Source organism: Nannobrachium achirus, assembly GCF_963921795.1.
Source record: "Nannobrachium achirus genome assembly, chromosome: 6".
Classification (NCBI taxonomy): Eukaryota; Metazoa; Chordata; class Actinopteri; order Myctophiformes; family Myctophidae; genus Nannobrachium; species Nannobrachium achirus.
This window is the reverse complement of record NC_137815.1, coordinates 53,432,288-53,457,623: the sequence shown is the minus strand read 5'-3', so window position 1 is coordinate 53,457,623 and position 25,336 is coordinate 53,432,288.

The window sequence follows — 25,336 nt, the reverse complement described above, 5'->3', positions numbered from 1 at the left end:
TGTAATGAGAGCTGCCGACAGATTCAGCTGAGGAGCTCTGAATCTGTCTTGGGAGATTACTGCTGTTCTAATTTCCATAACCACTAAGTTACGTATGTTTAATTGTAATTTATTGGTTTTCTTTGAATTTTGTGAATTGCCATTGCAAATTATTGAAACTTTGCAGCAGTGTAGTTTTGGTTTCATTTTAATGTGAGAGCATTTTGTGCACATGTTTGTGCATGATTAAACTTGATTTAGCCTTTAGGCTGTGCGTGCATGCGTGCATACCTGTATGTACGTACGTACATACATACATACATACATACATACATACATACATACCGGTACATACATACATACATACTGTACGTACATACATACATACATACATACATACATACATACATACATACATACATACATAAACTGTATGCACTTTCTTTGCTTCTTTACTGTAGAAGGGGGTGCAATGCATTCTAAACCTTATGCAATGCAAAAGCAATCTGTGTCCAGGGCTCTGGAAGCTAGCACACTAATAATGTTTTATGAAATCCATGGGGATTTTGTTAAACATTTTTCTTCTCTTTCTTTTGTATTTTACTTTACATTTTAAAATACAATCCAAGTTCATTTCCCCAACAAAGACAGTATGATTTGAATAATACCCTAACATAAACCATTTTGGATTTAATTAAGCTGATTGGATTTAATTAAACAGATGTCCCAGATTTAAATTAATCAGCACATCAGCTTTTTTGTGGATTAGAAACCTTGACTATAGTTTGCTTGAAATAAAGGTGTGTGGGTGTGCTCCATAATTTAAATCAATTCTCTATGTTATGTTTCTGTGCCATAAATACTTAATAACACATTTTGGACATTATGAAAAGTCAGAGCCTGTTTATGAGCAGCTAGAAGGTTGGTGTGCATGCTGATGACACACACTGGGATAAGTGTAAGCATAAATGAATAATGAAAACCCAATGCAGATCGTCAAACCATTCCAAAAGTTCTCTGCATTTAGAATGTGACACTGTGGAATGTGGGTCCAGTCACATTCATTCATTCATTCATTCATTCATTCATTCATTCATTCATTCATTCATTCATTCATTCATATTAATTGTTCATATCTCCGGCACCGTTGCCCCCATCCATGCCAAACTTTGCACACACACTCCTCGGCTGCCAAACCACAACCTCCAGCCCTGATTTCTCACATGGCCCTATTCTAGCGCCACCATGAGGCCGATTTTTGCAAAACACATTTTTGTACACTGCTCACAGATTTTGCCCTAAAATCACACAAAGCGAGAGAGAGAGAGAGAGAGAGAGAGAGAGAGAGAGAGAGAGAGAGAGAGAGAGTGTGTGTGTGTGTGTGTGTGTGTGTGTGTGTGTGTGTGTGTGTGTGTGTGTGTGTGTGTGTGTGTGTGTGTGTGCGTGCGTGCGTGCGTGCGTGCGTGCGTGCGTGCGTGCGTGCGTGCGTGCGTGCGTGCGTGTGCGCGTGCGTGTCTGTGCATTTGTGGACATGAACATTTTGAGAACACCAGGGAAACACACGGTAGTAAAGAAATAAATTGTTTTTTTGTGATCAGATCTGTTGCTATTGTTGTCTAATGGAATCATGCTCCCCAGAAGGCCTGTGAAGACAACCCCCATGTTCCCCCATGGAAACACTTTGATTCTCTCCCCTGTATCACCCGTGTTGAAGCCATGAACTCTCTGCCACATCACAAACAAACACACACACACACACACACACACACACACACACACACACACACACACACACACACACACACACAGCCTAGAACAAAGCTACTTCTGCGCGAAGGGGGCCAAAGCTTTGTTCTCTCTTCGTCAGCCTGATAAACAGTAATAATCAGGGTAATGATGTCTGTTCAAGGGCGCGGGGGAGGTAGGGCGTGGGTGGGTGGGTGGGTGGGGGTGATGGAGGGCTTTGGGGTTGGTGCTAATCTAGAGGTTTGTTCCATGTTCAGAGGGGATGGGGATGGAAGCCATGGCTGCTCACACCGAGATAAGGCCGCCTCCCAGCCACTGACTGGAAACCACTAGCCCCAGCTTCCGACCCAACAGGACTGGCCCGGTCTCTCCCCTTCCAAGGCCAGGGGATTTTTGCCTGCCCGAGATAAGACACTCCGGAGCATTGCAAAACAGCACAGGTATTAGCCTGCCCTCTCGTCTTTACAAAGGAATGCTGTGGACTAACAGCAAGGGGACGAAGGGGCTGAACCTAGGCAGGAGCCAGTGCACTATTCTGTGGGAGCAGATAAGTGCTGCTCTGACAAGAGGCTCAGAGAAAGGGGAGGAGGGCCAGTGGCTGCCCCCCTGCTGAGCCAGATGAAGACCAGGCTCACCATGTGGCCTTGTCAACCCAAAGCAGAACCCCAGCCCACGCTCCACATGAGAGCATTGAATTACTGGATGTGTTCATCCGGCGGCTTATGGCTGATTTATGCATAGCTGCGTGGAGTGTGTCGCGCACTGTAAATAGCAGATATACAAGCTCACCACATGTCACAGCGTGACACATTGTGAGCTTGTACTGTATATTTACGGTGCCGGACAGCCAGACACAGCTACGTATAAATCAGGCTTTATGGGATGAGTGTGGAGCAGTATCTTGGTGTTATCCCTCAAATTACACAGTGGTGGAAAAAGTACTCACATTTTGTACTTACTGTAAGTAAAAGTATCAATACTGCAATGTAGATGTACTCCGTTACAAGTAAAAGTCGAGAATTCAAAATGTACTTGAGTAAAAAGTATGAAAGTATTGGCATCAAAATGTACTTAAAGTACCAACAGTAAAAGTACTAAATGTTTGAAAATAGACGATCTACAAGCTCACAACTGCTATTTTCAAATAGCCACGCCCACGGTATAAAATAGGGCTAACGTGGTTTATGTTTTGTCATATCATAATTTATATCTGCAAGTAACTAGTAACTAAAGTGTTCAAATAAATGTAGTGGAGTAAAAGTACAATATTTGGATTTGAGATGTAGTGGAGTAGAAGTAAAAGTATTGGAAATTGGATATACTCAAGTAAAGTACAAATACCTCAAAATTGTACTTAAGTACAGTACTTAAGTAAATGTACTTAGTTACTTTACACCACTGAAATGACGCTTGCCACTGTATGTGAAGTTGGGAACACATTGAAGTGCTTACCCAATAACCAGAATAACCTGCCACAGAAAAACAGCAAAAGTATTTACTGCCTGTACATACTCTCTATTATTTGTCAGTACCCAGTTATATTGATTGGTTATTCTTGTGCTATCAGTCTTGACATTATTATACAAATCTTATACAAATCCACATTTGAGGGAAGAAGGGATAAAATTGAAGCTAGAGGTGCCGCTTGATATAAAAATAAGGATAACACCAGATACATTAATAACAAAGATAGGGCCTCATCCATAATATGGCCTCACGTATAAGGCAAGGCAGGGGAAATGTATTTGTATTGTACATTTCAACAAGGCATTTCAAAGTGCTTAGAAACCACATAGGCTAATAGTATATCCATTTAAACTGGGTCCATGGGTCCAAGGACTGAGAGATACAGAGATCTCCATACCGTATATGGGCACATATCCGTTTTACATCACACTGACATCAATCACACTGACACGCATGGACTTAGTCCTACTGATGCCGTCAGTGTTCTCCATATATGGGCATAAGGGATCAACATGTTTTTGTAAAACCGCTGATCCAACTCTCACGAAACCTCCTCCAACCCACCGACAATTTCCATTCATGTACCAAAATATCTACGAAAATAGCTTTTAAATTAGATGGTACAGTTTAGAGTTGAATGTTTTTTCTTCAGGAGAGAAAAGTAATTTGTTTCCCTTTTCCTTTTCTAAGGAGAGAGTAGAAATAAGTGGAATAAGTTTTGAAAATGTTTTGACATTCCTCAGATATAAGAAAATAGCAAGATTTATACAGATGAGAACAGCTCAGAACAGATTAAGTTTCACTAAGGTGGAAAATAACTACTCCTACACTTGCTGATCATTTCTTGTTAATGTGAAGTTTTGGTCAAATTGCACAACAATTTCCCAAACACCTTTGGTTCGCAACTCGCAAGTAATATCCAGTTTTTTTTTTATCCAGTCTTTTAAATATTATTTCAAAAGAAACACAAATTATGAAAACATAAGAAATTCCATTAAAAAGTTTGGATCCAGGGAAGACATACAATTTCTCTTTTGGATCTTGAGACAAAAGGTTTGGGAACCAGTGCAAGGATATGTGTACAAAAGATCTAATCAAACGAAATGGATGTACAGCAAAACTGTCTTTTCATTTATTTACCATTTAAGTACAGTATTTGTCTCAATAGTCCACATTTAATGATTGATGACTCAATAGTATCTAAAAAATAAAGACAGATCATTCAACTATACGTTTATGAATTGAACTGGTTGAGCGGTTATTAATACATCATACAGTAGGCTATGTGACTAGCACAAGCATATCGTTTAAAATGTTATGTTTGTAAGCAACTCAGGTAGACATCCGTAGACAACATGTTTTTGTAAAACCGCCGTTCCAACCAATATGCCCATATCTCCATATACCGGTACATGGATCTCCAGACTCCATATATGAGTATCAGGGAACTCCATACTGTATATGGGTATGAAAGGGACGTTACTGTACTTGCACAATTTACAGTTGTATGAAACCTTTTTTGGAGCTGTGTGCAGCTCCCTATACGTGGCTGTGTGGGTCTGTCTGTGTGTCTGTCTGTCTGTGTGTCTGTGTGTGTGTATGTAGCCTGACTTCGGCGCGTAACTAGTGCCGCACCATTTACGCCACTCGCGCAATATATACATCAAAATGTGCGGCTCGGCCGGGAATGGTGTTCTATTACCTTTCGTTCCGATCCGCCTTACCATGCCGACGTAATCGGCAAAAAACGACGCTTAATTGTCCCCATTGACTTATAATGGGACAATGCAAGAAATCACTTTCAAGTATTTTTCTCTCGTAAACCATAGGAGCTACAGTTTCAAACCTCGGAGAGGAGATTCATAATGATTTTAAGAATGAATCGAAAAATAATTACATCACTCGGCCTCATGGTGGCGCTATAACGGCCCACTTTACGTTTTGCCCCGTAACTCTTGAACCGTAGATCGGAAAATTAAAATTATTTTTTCCCTGGATTCCTTGGGTCAAGACGCATCTCCCCATATAGGCCACGCCCATTTGCGCCAGGATAGATTTTCCGCCATCTTGAATTTTCTCCAAAACACACTTTTTGCTCCTTTTCCTACATATTTTCTTCAAATGTCACAAAAATCGGTACACATGATCCACACACACACACACACACACACACACACACACACACACACACACAGCTCCACTTCACACGGGTGTGATTTTTTGTAGAACCGCTGATCCAACCAATATGCCCATATCTCCATATACATGGATCTCCATATATGGGTATCAGGGATCTCCATATATGGGTATAAAGCGGACAAGGCCAATATAGGTAGTAGTCCTAATTGTTATGTAAAAGAAAAGTTCCCACTCCAAAGGAAACTTTCCGACATACATAAATGAACGGATGTGTTTAATCTACTCCACGTTCATTCCAGGCAGTGTTGAATTACAATGAGCAATACAGGTGAACCTGCCTGATTGAAGTAAACAGAGTCTTAATGTCAGTACATTATCCGGAGGTTTAACAACTGTATATACATTCATACCTTAGGGTCATGGGGACATTTGATTGGTTCCCAAGAAGGTGACAAGACAGAAACACAAAGGGTCGGCTCTCTGTATATTTCCACTAGCCAGACCTGAGGTTGTTGTGTCCAGACAGTGATATACAGGAGTGGTTCTCCATCTTTTTTGGCTGCTGTACCCCCTTACACTGATTTTCGAAGCCAAGTACCCCCTTCCCATGACTACAGCCAAATTGACATCAAAAGTCCAGTTCCAATGCCAATATGTTAAAAAATAAAACAGCATAATGGCAAATAAACATTGCTTTCTATTCAATAACAGTTACTACTAGTCAAGTAATTGATGTAATTTGGTTTAGAAATGTACAGATGAGCAGGTTCACACAAACTCTGTTAATGTTTTATCATTAACCATAACAGTAAAATACATATTCCCATTTTCAAAACGTTCTCAGTACCCCCTGCAGTACCCCCACGTACCCCTAGGGGTACACATACCCCCATTTGAGAAACACTGATGGCAACAGTAAAACACAGTCACAAGTTCCATATTTATCGCTAAAACGAATACTCAATATTAACTACAACACATTTCCTATCAAAGATATGCTTAGCTTGAGACAAGTCTGTCTCAAAAAGCCACAACAATACTGCAAGCACACACTGGGAGACAGAGGGAAAGTAGTGTGTTTCATTTAACACACAGACACACACATACTTTCAGGGTGACCACTCTTTGCGCCCTTGTCAGCCGCACGCCTGACAGCCTGCAGTAACATCTTATTGAGCTGCCAGTGACAGAAAGGGAGAAATAGCTGCTGCTGATGGAGCCAAGTGAATAAGCGTTACTGTCAGCTGCCTGTAATTGTTCCCCTCCATTTATAAGCTGTAGACAGTAAAAATTCAGCACCCTTTCTGCTGTTCTTCTAAGAAAATATTTTTTTCCTTGATATCGCCAAGTGCCACCTGCCCCATAAATGTGCTTTAGGCTTGGGGGTAACACACCCTTCTGTCAAGTCACTGCAAACGTGAAGCGTTACCTCGTGGGAACATTAAAACTCTCTCTGAGACCTTGGGAGTTTGACTCTCATGACACCTCCACCAACCCACCGACAATTTCCATTCATGTACCTGTCCTTACCAAAATAGCTTTTAAATTAGATGGTACAGTTTAGAGTTGATTTTTTTTTCTGCAGGAGAGAAAAAGTATTTTTTCCCCTTTTCCTTTTCTAAGCAGAGAGCAGAGAGAGTGGAATAAGTTTTGAAACATTTTTGACATTCTTCAGATATAAGAAAATAGCAAGATTTATACAGATGAGAACAGCTCAGAACAGATTAAGTTTCACTAAGGTGGAAAATAACTACTCCTACACTTGCCTTTCTTTCTTGTTAATTTTAATGTGAAGTTTTGGTCAAATTGCATGACAATTTCCCAAACGCTTTTGGTTCGCGACTTGCGAGTAATATCAAGTTGTTGTCTTTTAAATATTATTTCAAAAGAAACACAAATTATGAAAAAATAAGAAATTCCATTAAAAAGTTTGGATCCAGGGAAGACATACAATTTCTCTTTTGGATCTTGAGACAAAAAGTTTGGGAACCACTGCAAGGGTGTACAAAAGATCTAATCAAACGAAATGGATGTACAGCAAAACTGTCTTTTCATTTATTTACCATTTAAGTACAGTATTTGTCTCAATAGTCCACATTTAATGATGACTCAATAGTATCTAAAAAATAAAGACAGATCATTCAACTACGTTTATGAATTGAGCTGGTAGAGTGGTTATTAAGACATCATACAGTAGGCTATGTGACTAGCACAAGCATATTGTTTAAAATGTTATGTTTGTAAGCAACTCAGGTAGACATCCGTAGACTACTTATTGCCTCATCGCTTTGGAAATACTGTATGGGAGGTTGGCCTTTTGGAATTTGACACGGTGCTGGCTGAATTCTAATTTCCTTCACACAACATGAATTACAATCACTGCAAAACACAAACACTCTCTGAAATGGGGAGAGCCACAGTTGTGAACTTTTACTGCTTCTTCTGCTTACTGTATTGTGCACTACAAAGAATAATTGGCAGCATGAAAGCAAGAAGCAGGAAAAGTATGTTTGAAATGCAGATTCACGTTATGGTCTAGCACTGTATGTTTATTTCATGTTTCTTTTTTTCTTTTTTTCTTGCAGATAAAATCATGACCTCTGAACAAAGGCATCAACATCAAAGCCAAGGTTCTTCGGTGGTGATTTGGTCTTGGATACTTGTTAGAGAAAGGAAAATAGAGAGATAGCCATCTCCCCAGATCTCTTCCTTCTGTGCCTCGCTGTAGAAAAGGGTCTGGTGACTTTGTAGCTCTCCACCAGGCTATTTATTTACAGCCATCCACTTGAGGCTGTGTAAATATTCTTCATGAGAGAGGAGCCTGTCACAGGAGCGCCGCACTTCATCAAAAACAACCCTTTGCTGTCAAGGCCTAATGTGAAGGTGTATATCACGCCACACACTCGCCCTCCAAGTGGCGAGAGCCAAGGATTGTGGCATTGTTACGAGCAATGGGGTTCCCAGAGAGAATATATACACCGCCATTGAACACAAGTCTCATTCTATTAGGGAGCTGAAGTGGAGTCTTTTTTTTGTCCGCACACACACTGCAGGAAGCACAGTCAGGGGATGGTTGTTATACAATAGTCTGCAACAGGTACTGTACACATAATTCACCACTATGGTCCGGAAATATCTTGCTGCTTATTACATCACACAGATTGCTCATGACAGTGGAACCCTACAAACCCCTCCTCCCCCCTGAAGGCAGAGGGCATGCTGTGTGTCTAAAAAAATTAAATTCCCAACCAGTTATTGAATGACACATCTCCCTGGCTATAACAGTACTCATAACTGTAATGGAGGGTAAGGGAAAATAACCGTCCATAATTCGTCTGTAATATGTGCCCGCGTTGTCTGCGGCTAGCCCGAAGTTTTTCAGCGTGACCTCCTTAGAGGAGCCTTTATTGGATTAGGGGGCCGCCACGCCACCGGACTGATGCGTGATCAAACACTTTTATTCTCCTCTGCAGTCTTTATTACATGCAGTCTTCTGGGGGGATGACTCATAAAGAGCAGTTATGAATCACTTACAGATGGATGCTCAGCCCGCAGCTAGAAATGGATAGTAAAAATGTGAGATGAAGGGATCTAATTTGATTTCATTATGTGACTATTGTGCCATTATCAGGTCGCTTTCAGTCAGGTTGCGAACCATTAGCATGGATTCAAAAAACGATTCTCTTGTAGTTTCTAAATGGAAGCCCCAGATGAACATGCAACGCCTGCGGTCCATCAGGGGAGGAACTCCTGGGGCTAATGAGCTCACCAGTCATGAATGCATAATTTCACCATATGGGCCATTCCCTGTCCTCTGCATGTACATTACAGTATTTCAAATATTTATGGGTTATCTAAACTGACGTGTTTATAGGTCAGTTTACACCTCTATGAGGTCAAAAGGAGGGAACAGTGTAATTAGATTGTCCGTCCTGAGATTGCGAGGTTGAGGTTCAATCCTCGGCAGAGTCATACCAAAGACTATAAAGATAATGCCTCCCTGCTCGGCACTCAGCTTCAATAAGAATTAAAATCTGCCAGGATCTGCATTTCCGTGACTTATTTTGAAGGGTGCATCTTATTTTGAAGTAATGGTCTTTGAAGTAACTGTTTCCTGTTTTTCATTGTAGTTTTCATTGACCCTTTCTTGTGTGCGCATGAGTCATGCTGTTTTTGTGAGAAGGGAGGAGGTTAGAGACAGAGGAAGAGGAAGGAGAAAGCACAGGACAGAAATGAGTTCAAATAATGAAATATTAGCCTGGGATCGCTTCCAATTTCGGGCTTTTGATCTGGTCGGGAGCGGATGGCGTCCTACGTCATTCTGTAGTCAAAACGGACTACACTTTGGCCGGAACTACCAAACCGGAATCAGTTTTAACCCAGTTAGCGCATGCGCAAGTAGTTAGCACGTTTTGTTTTGGGTTCAAACTGATTCCGGTTTGGTAGTTCCGGCCAAAGTGTAGTCCGTTTTGAATACAAAATGACGTAGGATGTCATCCGGTCTAGACCGGATCAAATGACCTGTTTAGTAAACAAATACCAGGCTTTCCCCCAGAAAGCCTGGTGAGGCGAGGTTAATGAAATATAGATGTGTATTTTGTAGTAGCAGGTGTGTGCATGAGGTTGGAAAATAGAATCATATGCATACGTGCATGTACGGTACGTAAGGTGTAGAAATAAGGACTCACATTCCTTGCGAAATACTAGCGTCATGTCCCAGGGGATGCATCAAGCTGCCTTATGTTACGGAAACAGGAGATGGGCACCTGTCCTGACCTTTGGGCCACATGGCTTGGGAACCGTTGATTCCCAAGGCTATTTACTTACTCATTCCCTGTCCTCTACATGTATATTGGATGCTGGCGAGGGGTTGAGAGTGACATGAAAAAGATCAATTCATTCTACGATGGGTGTCTCTGGAAGATATGTCGCATCTTTTGGCTAGAAAATATCTCAAATGAGGACCAGTAGCCTACAAAAAGACAAACACAGACAGCTCAGATGGCTCGGACATGGCCTCTGAATGGCTCACCACATTACTAAAGTAGGCTTGAGATGGAACCCACCTGGAAGGAGGAAACATGGGAGGGAGGCCAAAAAATGACCTGGCGAAGAACTGTGACTTCAGAACTGAAAATGGCAAACCTATATGGGGCGAGGCAAAACATGCTGCACATGATAGGACCAGATGGAAGCAGATAGTCACAGCCTTATCTTACACTAGTAACAAAGAGGATTAAGTAAGAAAGTACATGTATATATGGTATTTTAAATATTTGAGTTTTTAGGTCAGTTTAGACCTAAAAATGTTCAAAGGGTTGGAGAAGTGCAATGACTTAACGCTTTGCTGTATTTCTAATATTCAAACTGACCTCTGGGGATAATTTACCTAGGTTTAATATAAATCAAGACGGTTGAGCGGTTATTAAGACATCATACAGTATGTGACTAGCACAAGGATTTTGTTTTAAATTGGATGTTTGTCAGCACCTCAGGTAGACATCCGGAGACTACTTATTGCCTCATTGCTTTGGCAATACTATATGGAGGTTGGCTCTTCAGAATTTCACAGTGCTGGCTGAATTCTAATTTCCTTCACACAAAATGAATTACAATAACTGCAAAACAGAAGCACTTTCTGAAATGGGGAGGGTCACAGTAGTGCTCTCACAACTTCTACCGGTGAACCTTTACTGCATACTGTATGCTGCATGGAGGGACATTAGTATTGTACAATATGCTAACAGGGCTTACTGTATTGTGCACTACAAAGAATCCCAGGCAGCATGAAAGCAAGATGCAGGAAATATACTTGACATTCAGATTTACTTAGGGGCAAGGACTTTATTATATTTAATTAATGTTTTTTTTTTTTTTCTTTTTTTTTTTTTACTCAACACATTCACCACCAAAGACGTAGATCTGCGCCATGTCTCTGTTTTCAGTGATTCGCTGAAAACAGGATTCTGGACTACTACATCCCAGAATACAAATGGAAATTATGTCATCCCAAAGAATTTCACTCCGTCCAGTTACGTATGCGTGATTTTGTGTACGTTTTTGGGTGGGAGAGTACGTACGGTAGATCCGTCGACATTCCGCTCTCCGCTCCAATTCTGCTCCTGTTTGGGCCACGCACCACATGGAGGTGGTTTTTTAGCCAAAATATGTAAAACCACAGAATTTCTTGACCCGCCGACCGACATGATGTTTGCTGTCGGCAACGTTATCGCGGGAAATGCAACTCCGCGAGGGACCGAGGTACAGATTAACCACCCGGACTGAGTCCGGGTGGTTAATCAGTGCACTGCACCCCTCTCGCTGTTGGAGGACACACGGTGTGAGTGTGTGTGCGCGCGCGTTTGTGTGTATGTTTTCTCATGCCAATAAAGTCGTTTGAGGCTGTGACTGTGAGGAGTCGAGACGTCCTCTTCAGTGATTGCAATGACGTTCCTTTTTTCCCGTTTCTTGCTAAAATATATTTCTTGTTGGGACACATTGTTTCAGAACCGCTGTCATAAGTAATTGTCCTCACTACTGCCACGGTTAACAAAAGTTCACCACGGGTAGTTCAAGTGTACGTACGTCTTTATCGGTTTTAATCCGTCGGGTTGAGTGTTGTCCCTAAGGTTACGGACAGAGACAATTACATACGGACCTACGGAGCAACCGGATTAAATCACTCTCCCCCTCAGTTTCTGGTGTATTCCTGCGGTCCTTATGTACTACTATGCATGGTACGTTAACAGATTTACAAAAATCCATTATCTCAGATTCTTTTCCCAGATTGTATTTTGGTCAAAACAAGCTTTTTTCTACGGGCCCTGACTAAACAACGGATCATCGCAGATACAATTTTTCTTTTCCGGGTGAAAGAAAAGACTATCGTCAACCTGGCCAATGGCCATGAGGTTTTTGTTTATATCCTGGCCACATCCTGTTGCTGCGAAATTAAGGTAAAAACACTGAAAAACCTGGCAGTGTCAGATACATTTATTAATTAATTGGAAATTGCAAGTGTGGGTGCTGTGACGTGAGTCAACTTGTGCAAATTAATTTCCACTTACCATTTGAATTTTCCCCATTCAAGTCAATGGGGAAAATGTATTCACTACATACATTAATGGCCATATACTGTATGGAGATCCCTGATGTCATCAATATTAAGCCCATATCTTGGAATGCCCATATATGGACATACTGTGTCAGTCTCATGTGGTCTATGACGTCAGACATCTATGATGTCAGTCATCTCCATATTTGGGAAAAGTTTAATTTGTGCATTTTCCCATTCAAGTCAATGGATAAATTTAATTCACCAATACATTAATATAAATAAATGTAACTATATAACGTATCTCTTAGCAAAATGTAGCCCATTCGTGTCCCGATGAAGCCGTCGATTTGACATATGGCCCAAGTGCGTAAACGTTATCTGAAAAGATGGAAAGATGGCAGGAATGAAGTCGGACAAGTAGCAACCACATAATGAAGTTGCCTATCAGGGACGAAGAGACAGTGACATAATCTTGATGTCCCTCATCATCAGCGGTGGTAACCACTCTCCAAACATTTCATGACAGGTCTCTCCGGTGGAGAGTTTGTAGAAGCTCTGTGTGGTCGCGGGCTCATGCAGGACACCAAGAAAAAAGAACTGTCCTCAGTTTGACAGATTGTATCATAGAATATTCTACCAGCACCGCATAATTCCAATATTTGTTTTATAGAACAGGAAATAATTAGTTTGACCCAGAGGTGGCCTCGTGTATTTACAGTCTGTCAGCTGTGCTCGGCAGAATCGATAATTGCTTATGACAATGGAGGGAAGCCAACCTGCTATAGCAGGCTATACCCTCTATAATTCCATACTACAGAGCATTGATCTTTTGTATTCATTAATGACTTCTTGTGTGTTGTAATTATGTGAAAAACGCAACATTGTTGGGCTGTTTAGTAGAAGAAACACCCTGCTTGAAAGGACAAGCTATGGTAAAATAGCTACAACACATCTCACCATGCAACCCTTCCATTGCTGCGTCATCAAGAACATAATAATACCTTTGTCACCGGCAAAGAAAATGAAAATCTTGAAAATGAAGTGATAATTGTTCTGTATTATAGCAACCATAGGCAGACTAATTTGTGCGTCTATATAAAGAAACGTTTACATGTGGCAACAAACACTTTAAACAGGGAGATGTAATTCAGAATATTGTCAGAGATGTTCATCCTAAATCGTATAGTGCACCATACCAGATGGTGCATCATCATATAGAAATACATACAGTACTAAACCAACAGATAAACTATATTAACAGGTTTACTTATGATCATAAATAACCAATGTTGATAGACAACATTATAGGTAGAGACATTATAATTGTTGAATACTGTTCGAGAATAGATAGGTAGGCATTAATGCTCTGACTGTATGACACAGGGCTTTAACAGAGATGTATTACTCGTGGTGTGTGAATACACAAGCCAGCGTGATATTGTCTAGAAGTACCTGGGGTGGATGAAGAATAATAGTCACACATGTTTGAGCATCTGTTGTTACCGTTTATGTGTTCTCGCTCGTCAACCAAATTGTCATTTCATTTGCGGATTCAGAGGAAAATAAAAGGTGTGTGTGTGTGTGTGTGTGTGTGTGTGTGTGTGTGTGTGTGTGTGTGTGTGTGTGTGTGTGTGTGTGTGTGTGTGTGCATGCAGGGGCGTCACACCAAATTCTGGGCCCTGGGTACAAGGATTCACTGCGGGCCCCCCATGAATATTAACTATTGAAAAATAGCAGATATACAAGCTCACAGCGCAGCTGTGAGCTTGTAGATCTGCTATTTTTGAAAACTCGTGAAAATGCAAGAAACCTATGTTTCCATGTCAGTGGTGCTCAAACTTTTTCATGTCAAGGACCCCCAAAATGATATGTATTTGGCCACGGACCCCCATCTCAAAATATTTAGTTACAGGGACCTCCCCAGAAGCAAAATTTGAGTTAAAAAATGTTCGCTTAAAAAAATACACATATTCAAAGATTTGCACACATTCACAACTTAAAAAAAAAAAATAGCAGATCTACAAGCTCGCAGCTGTGAGCTTGTATGTCTGCTATTTTTCAATAGCTAAAGTTACTAGGGCCCCTCCACCTTGGGCCCTAGTAACTCAGTCCCACTTTCCTCCCCCTTGTGACGCCCCTGTGTGTGTGTGTAGGCCTACCTGGCCAAGCTGTCTCAACTCAGCCCATACGTGAATCACAGGCTCTTTCTAATAGCCTGCCTCTGTCAGGGAGAAGATGTACCTGTCGAATCATTTAAATTACTACACACATTGTGGGGATGGAAATGCCTGGATCAGCGCTTTGACGTTGTGGATCTTCCAAGACCCAGAAAATATGGCTGGCTGAGTTTTGGTGTCTTTGCAAAACAGAATTATGCTCCGTGACATGTCTCTGTCCAAACACATGGAATGGAATCAAAATCAACAAAATGAAAAGATTAGACTGGGTATATTTCTTAAGCACCCACACATTGCTTTCCAATGCACAGCATTTCTATACCTCAAATACACAGAGTCAAAACACATACAGCTACATAACAGCTGCCGTATTGCATGAACTGCTTCTTCTGCACAAATGCAAACACGTTCTTTACCAAGGTCATGTGATCTGCAGCCAATACAACCCATATACAACATAATGACATTGTAATATCCCTTGAAGATAAACCCAGGGGCTTAGGCTTATTCGAGCCTAAGCGCCGGGGGGACCAGCCATATTTTGTTGCCAGAGAACCTGGAAATTATGGAGAGGGCATAATCTTGCATTTTCATTTAATTTATACATATCTCACTCCTCCATGTCCCCCGTAGTTAATGGGTTCTTGTAGACCGTTGACTGTTCATAAATCAGGAGTTCAGCTCCGGTGCTATTATAAATTGAGTGATCTAGCAAAAGCCGCTCTACTCATGAATCTCCTGGGTTCAGAGTTGGGTAAAGGGGGTGGGGTGGGGCGATACAAACTAGGAGGCCTATCTGTCAAGAGCCTGATTCCAAGTCACTTTTGCCTGGTATGAAATGAATTAGATCTTGGTGCCTGATCTTGGGGCGAGAATAGGGACTTTTCTACAATTAATCAATTATAAACCCTATATAATTTCCGAGAAAAAACTCCAACCGGGTGCTCAAATGTCTTAAAAGTGTATGGTGCTTCTAGGATTAGCAGGAATGTAGACTTTAAAAAAAGAAGAGACCCATTCTGAGCACTCAAAGAATGTGGATGATAGGAAGTAAATGTAAAACAAATTTACCAGCTGGCAATCAATACCAACTGAACGCACAAACACGCAGCAGCAGCAGCAGCAGTAGGAGTAGTCCAGTCTACAATAGGTCCAACCAGGCCTAGAATTTCATCATTTTAGGGGCACGGTCATTTGGCCTTTGGTGGTGTCAATTTTTTGAGGGAACAAAGGCCAAATGCTAGGGCAGGAAGGAATAAAACAAGGTTTAGTCCATTGAAAGAATTAATTGGATTTAAGGGTGATGGATGATTTTGAAACGTAGACTTTCTGAAGTGAAAAGAATCTCAGCCCTGCACAAATCAAACTTACTGCATTGATCAGGGGTCATCAACCCCTGGGCTTGTGATGGACACTTTCCTCAAAATATATTTTTGCCACAGACATACAAAAGGGAGTGGTCAAAAATATTACCATGAATAAAATTCTAAATGTATACTAGTCCTGTAGTCGTAGACATGATGGAGAACACATGCTGTGTGTTTAAAGAGGGAGAGTGGTTAGTCTTCATCCCTTTGAACTTTTTTTAAGATAGTAAGTAGTAAGTACGAAAGCTGAGAGGGAATTTATAACCCATTTTCCAAAATTGCTTTAAAGGTCTAGTTTAATTATTGTTATTATTTCCATGGCCATGTCTGAACTTTTGTCTACTTTCTTACCTTCTTCACTTCAACTTTTTAAAGCACTAAAGACAATTCACCCTTTGTCAGCCTTCTGATTGGTCCCTGACTGGCCAACCAGAAAAATCATTCACTTTTGCTACCGGGGGCGGAGTTATGCAGTGGGACAAAGTCCTTTCATTCTTTCACCGCGGAGCAGTGATGCGCGGCACGCCACGGCCGCGGCGCAGTACGGCGCTGTGCGGTCATAGTGATTTCGATAATTATAATGAAGCTTCAACAAACTAGTTCACATGAACGATATCGATGTAACTAAGATATTCGATTGGGTACATATATTTTAAATGGGCAGAATTACAATTAAAATACATTTTATGTTGAGAGCCTATAGTTCCACAATCTCCTGGTCAGTGCGAGTCACCCAAGATGCACTGCTCTCTCTCTCTCTCTCTCTCTCTGCCCTCTGCCTGTTTCAGAGGATTAAACTAATTAAAACATGTATTTTCGGGGGAAAACCCCTGTTTTGCAATGAAACTACTGTACTTTTTTGTTCCTTTTTTTATTAATATCACATAGATGTTTTTCTTTTGGTACTTTAAATAGCAATAATGAGGCTATGAAAAATCTTGTTTTTATAATGGAAGTGAATGGGAAAAAAGTCTTCCCTGGCTTTTTTGTCCGATCTAGTAACAGAGCGACATGGGGTGGGACTTGACAAAGGGTGGATTAGAGACGATGACATGATTACGATGACATGATTATCAGGTATTATGATTATACTAGGAGGAAGATTCTTTCCAAAAAAGTGTACAGAAAATAAATTAGGTTTTTATGTGGCCGCACCCTAGCCTGGTTCCAGCCCATAGACCCCGCCCACTCTCAGAGTGGACTGTTTGTCTGGAGTTGAGTAAATGAATCGGCCGTTTCCCGATCCAAAATTGCGGCTTCTCCAAAGAGCGCAGGGGCGGGGGTGGGTCTAACGAATATCCAATCCACGCAGCAGTTGAAACGATTACATTTCAGGAAGTTCACACACCAGGCAGGCAGGCACACACACACACACACGCACACGCTGATTTCACCAAGCTGTTAATGTTGATTACATGTTTCTGGCCGTAGTTCTGTGTGGTTCTGTGTCACTCACTGGCACAGACAGACACACACACACACACACACACACACACACACACACACATACACACACACACACACACACACACACACACACACACACACGCCGCGTACGTGCTTCGTGATCACAGTGCGTCACGATCACTTGCACGCGGCAGATACCTCACTCACGGCACCGCGTTATGTGAGACAAAGTGTGCAGCACGGATGTTTTGACACATGCTGGCCTCCCCCGCTTGTGCACACAGCTCAGACAGGCCGGTCGCATTCCCAAAGACCTCCTCTATGGAGAACTGGCATGTGGGAGGGTCGTCCCCACATGCGTTACAGAGACGTCTGTAAGAGAGACATGAAGTCCCTTGACATCAACATTAAAACCTGGGAAGCTCTTGCATCTGTGATCGACACCATACACATCACCTCATGACGGGAAAAAAAACGCAGACACAGCGGAAGACAAGAGGGCGCGAAGAAACACAACAACGCAGACAGAAAAATAACCACATATTATGCGATCTCTGTGACTGAGACTGCCATTCCCGCATAGGGCCCTTCAGTCATAAGAGACACAGCTCCAGTCCAGAGTAGACCAGACCCATAGGATGTGCGAGAGAGGATAACCAACATACCTTTTCTGCGTGGTCAAGTATTTTTGTCTGTGTGGACAAATATTTGAAAAATGCAAGAAAGGGGTTTTTATTAAATATAGCACTTGATATAATTACTTATTCATATTCATATTTGAGTTTTTATTTATTTATTTGTACACAGAATCAAATGTTTTATGGTCATGAATCACCAGGAGCTTGGATGGCTAGGTTCCAGGCTTAAAATTATTTATTTATTAATTAAATTAATATCTTTGGAAATCTCTGGGAAAGATGAATGTGGTTCACTGCCATGCCCTTTACATGTGAACAGAATGGTCTACAAGTCTTCATTGAATGTGGCTGCCTTCAAAATGTGTTTGGAAAGGTGAGTGAAACACTGACTTTTGCCATTCCCAAAGGACTATTTTTGTGTTGAACCCATTGCACTTTTAATCGACTGCTGGTGTCAACACAAGGGGAAAAACACATGAGGTTATGGAAATACAATAGATTTTTATAAAAAAAAAAGATAAAGTAAAGCGTTGCAGCTTGAGACAAGCAAGTTCATATCCTCCTGGAGAAATGGAACAACTTACATTTGTGTGTCACTGTCAAAGCTTTGGTATTTCACTTGAATTACTATTCAGACGAGAATCACAAAGCAGTTAAATAGTTTTCTAGAATGGCCTTTTCACCCCTTGGGTTGAAACAGGGCTTTAGCACGAGCCTGAAGGGTGTATTGTGCAGTATTAACCCTGCTACTGGTACTCATAGAGAGTGTCTGCTTCATTACAACCATTTACTTGTGAGTTTCAGCTAACCTCCTTCCAGCATATCTTTATTATTGCACAATGGAAATCACCCCTGCAGCATTCCCTTGGTAAATGACCACATTCATTATTCATCAAGGATTAGTGTCATAATCGATTTCATCCGAGTGGGCTACAATTGTGTTCTTAATCCTTACCCCGAGAGACTCTGAACTTTGTCACATCTAATTAGGGCTGTGAGAGTCGGTTTGCGTTGAGACAGCTTTTGCAACTTCACCCATTACATGCATGATAATCTGTAGCCTACTCTTGGAATTTCATAAATGTCACTATGTATTCCAAACATTGCCACTTACAGTAGCTGATCGGACAGTTCAGCAGCCACGTAGCAGATACACTGCAGCCATGGTGGTGGCAAATAGTACTGTATGTGTGAAACAGAAAACATAGATTTTGTCTATTGTTTGAAATGATCAATTTTAGCAGTAAATTTGGAAAAGCTATGTCTGGTGGTTTTCTTAAACATTGACCAATCAGAAAAGAGTTCAGAGCTAAGTACCTACACTGAAGGACTCTCAACCGAATCCAGTGAGGCGACTCGTCACACTGTACAACAAACCGTACAAAGGTTATTAATGGCAAAAGACACTGTGACGACTGCCACGGCGATCGCCATTAACACATAAGTTGTGGTTTAAGTGTTCTTCTTTATTATTAGCCTAGTTTTGTTCTGTTCTGTTGTGTTTAGACCATTATTTCATCATTTATTTATTTATTATTATTGTCAGCTCTGAGCTAAACAGCGGCCTCGCACCACTGTTCTCCTTTCAACACCTTTCAGCCTTTTGGCTACAGTCAGACTTATTTCATAGTCTACTCTATAGTTATCTAAAGTACATAGTATTGAGAAAAATGTTCTACTATTTAACTATTGTTAACGAAAAGAGAGACTTCTGTCACTATCTCACTATTTCTACTAGATTGTAAAGTAAAACCTCTATTTTTGCAAACTGGTGTCCTAGTGAATATGTTCCGATCCATCTGAGCCGTGGGTCTTTACAGACATAAACTATCCAATATTTACCAATAAGAACAGGGGGCAGAGCTAATGAAGCCAATGAAGAACAAGGACACTAAACCGAATTCAAAGATCATTGGCACTTTAAAGCAAGTAGTGGCAGCCTCTGTATTGTTGGATTCTAAACCGCCCAAGTCACACTGAACTAGCTGCATCTGAGGCTTAAACTGTCCAATTAGTGAATGGCGGATGCTTTGCTTTCTGGCCTGCCTTGTGCTTCCCTGCCCACTGACTACCCTTCTTGCTCTCCTTTCCCAGCTGTAAGATTGGACTTGTGGTGCATGTGACATCTGTATCTGCCACTGGACATGCCTAGGCTGTCAGCTGAGCTCTGGCACACTCAGCCTGTCACTCAGGGAGGCCGTGTACAGCCTAGGACCACAGCTGTCACCGTGATCCAACCAAGAGAAAAGAACAATCTGCTGAGTTCTATTACCGTGGATGAAAGAGTGCAGTATGTGTCACAGAAGAAACAATTAGTCAGCTAGTCTTTTTAGAGTGAGTGAAAAAATGCATACCGTGACAATATTGCAATGTGTAATACAATTGTAAATGTGTTTACAATCAGCATAGTCTGGGTAATTTTGCCTGATATTGATGCTGGGTCTGCTTAGGTCCAAGTGAAAAAACAAAGAATTATTTTAATTATAGGATTATTGACTGACTTGAGTTCCCATGGTGGAACTGTCGGTTGAATGCATCTATAATGCAACTTATAAAAGAAAAGAAAAACAATAAAGCGCACTGTTTATACATTGATTGAGGCAATTTCATCCTGGAAGGAGGTGGCTCCATTCAAAATAGAAATGCCTCAGAACAGATGATCCAGTCAGCGCTCAAAAGTTAAAAGAGGAGGAAGCAACCTTTATTATTAAAACGCCAACATGTTTCGCACAGGTCTTCACGAGGACATTCCATTTCACCCTGATGACGACCTGTGCAAATAACTGTGAACTTTTGAATGCACTCTGTGAGCACCTGGTTTTCTATTTCTCAGAATAGATTTGTATTTATAGACTTTTGCTTACCTTAGTACTTGCCAGTAAAAAGTGTGCTCAGTGACTTCCACTGATTTCAGATCTTTTGACATTAGCAAAAGCTCTGAAAAGTGTGTTGTATGTTCTGGAAGGGAGGTTGGTTGGTTCTGTGGTAGGTACGAGACAGGGCATAGGAATACAGCCCACAGGAATTATTATTCATTAAATTATTCATTCAAATTAACGTTTTAACCGGGCATCTAGGCTGATTCCCTCTTGGGCCGTTGGGGAAGAGATAACGAGACCGTTACTCAGAAAATCTACTCATCAAACAGGGTGCTTTTACTGAGAGGCATGGGTGTCAATGCTAATGAAATCATGTCTGGTAACATTAGCATGTGAGTTGACAATCTGTTAACCCCTAATACCTTTGATAGAGTAGATAGATGGTTTGCATAAGAGCAGAGTTGGGTATGCATAAACTGTTGAAAAAAAGTTAATCGCCAGGGAGCCATGGGCCCAAAATTTGAGAGGACCTGTGATGTCATGACATACTTTTTATTTTAGTTTTTTCTATTAATTGGTCAATAAGGTACACAGAATGAGAGGCCTGCTCTGCCGGAAACATTGCGAAAAAGGTTATGGCCATTTGTATATTCACTGTCCCATCGACTTCACTATAAGTAAAAAATCGAACCTCTGTTCGAAGTGGAGAGAAAAATACTTGAATGTGAGTTTTTGCAATTCCCATTATAAGTCAATGGGGGAAATTAATTCACTAATAAATTAATATCAATTAAACTATAGAACCTTTCTCTTAGCAAGTTACTAGCAGACGATTCCCGAGTAAGCCGGTCGATTTGACATATGGCGCGAGTGTGTGGTGCAAAAACTGTGGGAGGAGTAGCGTGCCAAACTTTGAGGCTACATACAGACAGACAGACAGACACGGACGGACGGACACACACACGGCCACGTATAGGGAGCTTGTGTTCCACACAGCTCCAAAAAAGAATGGTCATATCGCATGTCCCTTCCTTATACAAACCTTTTTTCTGTAGTGCGGCACCCCAGGAGAGGTTTGGTGTTCAGGATTCAGTGCCTTCAGCAATATTGGTGTGCAACATGCAATGTACTACTTTGTAATACTAACGGCACTTCAACTCACAGCTGGAAACACACTTCTGTAGAGCTCAGAAGAACAAACAACAGCCTTTTGATTTCTAGTCAGTAGTCACTAGTAGTAGTCAGCCTCCTCTGGCAACGGTCACATTCAGAAATGCATGAAGGACAACCCAATGGTTTGAAGGCTATAGTAATTATCTTATCCATATGTCACTTAAAAACAAAAATAAAAAAATCCAAAATAGCATTTATTGGTGTTAATTAGATGGTGCTTTCTCTTGGTTATTTAAGGTGGTTATGTGGTCCATATAGTATGCAGCAAGTTGGGTCACCTCCGTTGACATTGTGCCAGGTCTTCTACATAGCGTTCTATTGGTGAAGAGTGACAATAAAGTGCTGAACCGGAATGCATTTGAGCCTATGAGCATGTGTCACTATTTTGATGTGACCGGTACAGTTTTCTGCCCCCCGGGTTGGCGTAACTCTCTAATACAAGGCTCTGACTCCTGCCATCTACCGTTCCGCCCATAGCGATTGTGATTGGATGCTTCCCTTCATAGGATACTCATAGTAGGCCAAGTGTGCTATGTGCATCATAGAGCAAACTGGTATGCACTGTACCATAACACATGTGCACACTGATTACTCTGAGTGTAAACAAAGTAGAATTTGTTTGAGTAACAACAATGATAGCATATATCGTACCGTATGCAACTTAGCAGGTCACACAATGGACTACTGATATGCATCCAGCCAGGGGCGATGCCTATGTTAATTCACGCTGTTGACAGACTTGACACTCGGTGTCGGCAGCTTTTATAAGCGAGGCGCGAAAACGGAGTGCTTGTTTTTGATCAATACGCGAGGTAGACGCACGTGGGTATGAACGTGCGTGTACATGCATGTGTGGGCGTGTGTGCGCCTTCACAGCTAGTGGAGTACCGGCAGTACACCCCTGTACACCAAAGTGCATTAAAGCTAAAAATCTTTGTCCTGGTCCTTAACACTGTTCTGAGGCTTTTGACTTGCCAAGATAATGTACCTAGATTCCTGTAGGTGTCGTAGTTTCCTGTTAATCGTCACCTCTTTTGGACCAAAGTGGTAAATGGTGCATTGGAACGATACAGAGGAAAGTAACCGGAAAGGTGATACACCCTCCCCTATAACCACCCCCCACCACCCCCTGACGATGATACGTACGTCAGGGGGCCAATTAACTCACTTTACGGAGCCTAATCATTCAAAAAACGACAGAATACAGAAAAAAACACTGAATGTTGAAAGTTCTATTTTTTTGTTGGTGTAATTGAGGTCAGGAAACATGAAAAAAAAGTGATGTCGTAAGACCTTTAAGAACTGAGATGGAAGTTAGGCTTTATCTCAATAGCACATCACAAATCAAGCAGCACCGACAGGTGTAATTGTTGGATACTTATTCTCTACTTTTTACCATTGGATCCAGAGTGATTTCAATGGCTATGGGGTTCTTTACAACGAGGAAAGTGTTGGAAAATGCAAGATAAATTCATGTTGGCAGCTTCTTATTTACCCGAGTTATATGATACAACTTTGAGGTGAACATCCTTGTGCCAATCGGTGAGCGCAAAGAAGACTATCCTATCAGTGTGGAACTCTGCATGAGAAAACCCTGCACTTGGTAGTCATCGGATGAGTGGGCCATATTACTTCCCTGAACTAGAGCCCAGAGAGTCTAATAATGCCATGGCCTCTTTAACTATCAATAGCAAGTTTATGCAGTTCATGAATGAAGCCACAAATCTGGATGAAATCTCACGTTATTGACAAACTATTTTTGGCATATCAACTACTGTAGCGGTGGTGGCACTTCATCTCCTTTGGCCTCCTTTAAAATAGCCACCTAAAGAAATACTTCACAATAATAAATCGATGTATAAGATTTACATAGCTTATAATATGTTTTACATTAGTACAGTACAATATTGTATTTTACATAAAATGTCACTTTGGCATTTCCTGGTTGTACTCAATGAAGTTAAAAGTATGAAGTCAAGGTCAGAATTGTTTGTGATAATAAGCAAACATTGTTAGATTGTATTAACCTAAAAGAGAGACAGATATGCAGAGATTTTGCACATTTTTACAGGGGATATTTTAAGCAAAACATAGCTTTATGATGACTTGGACTTCTAGAACACAGCTCACACAAAAGTACATTAATGTTGCGATCCCAGATGTTTTCTCCATTGTTAGCATTCAAAAGTTCGCATGGAGGCCAGCGCTGTCTTTGTTTCTTTTTACCCAAAGCAGATTCAACAAGGATGTTGTGAAGACAATGCTGTCGTCAAGCACTCTGTGCATGTACAAGGTTGTCTCTCTCGTTCCCTCTCTCTCACTCCTTCTTTCTCAGCCTGCTCAATGAATAATGCAAAGCTACCTAGTCAGGTGATAAATTCTCCAGTGTAAATTCACAAAGCATACCATTGAAGTGACTGTATTTTGACAGTACATCGTCAGAAGGAGTGGGTTTGTACGTGTCTGCAGATAGCAGAGACAGAAGCTCTTGCGCGTTAACAGCTCCCCTGGAAGAGAGGTTGACATGGCTCTGAAGGATGAATGATCAGGGATGCTTTGTTTCACATTATGTCTTACTCCAAGTGATCCGATCAAAATTAAATGGAATGCCATTCACTGATAATGAAATGACAATTAGGCAGTAAATTGCCTCCATGTCTCCCAAATGTGGGCCACCAAACTGCTGTGAGACTCTTTTACCTGAGGTGCTGCCTTCGGATGTTAACCACTGACAATCCCACAGGTTATGATGGCTGAGAGACTATTTGTATTATGTTCATGGGAAGAGAAAAACAGTGGGTGCCTTTTGTTCTCTCACACCATTAGCATTTGAATAACCGGTTTATTGGTTTCTTTATAAATTATCAAAGAACTGCGTAAAATCTCCCATGACACATTATTTCGCCTGGTACAGTGACGAAAGCTTAAAATATATTCTGATACCAATTTAGAATTCAGGTCCATTTTCCTGTTATTAGAAAATTATGCAGTAATAAAATGTGACACATTTTGAAGCAGCTGGTTGTGTAGGCCATACATCAGCACATACAGTATTGGCAAGTGATTGTTTTAGGCCTGCTATAGCGGCAGGGTTCTAAGGATGGCCATTTGGTTATATGGTCCATCTACAACTTTAATCCCCAAAAAGATATCTCTCGTACTGGCTAGATTACCATGGAATTCTCTGTGAACTTTCACGCACAACATGAATCATTTATTTTAGTGACCACATGGACTTTCTTCTCAGGCAAAAGTGACAATTTTGTTGCCTTGAAACATGTTGAGTGCATTTGCATTTGTGCATTGTATGCTTTGAAGAAGGTGAGCCCACAATTAATTTGGGGCCTCCTTGACTTGAAGAGAACAT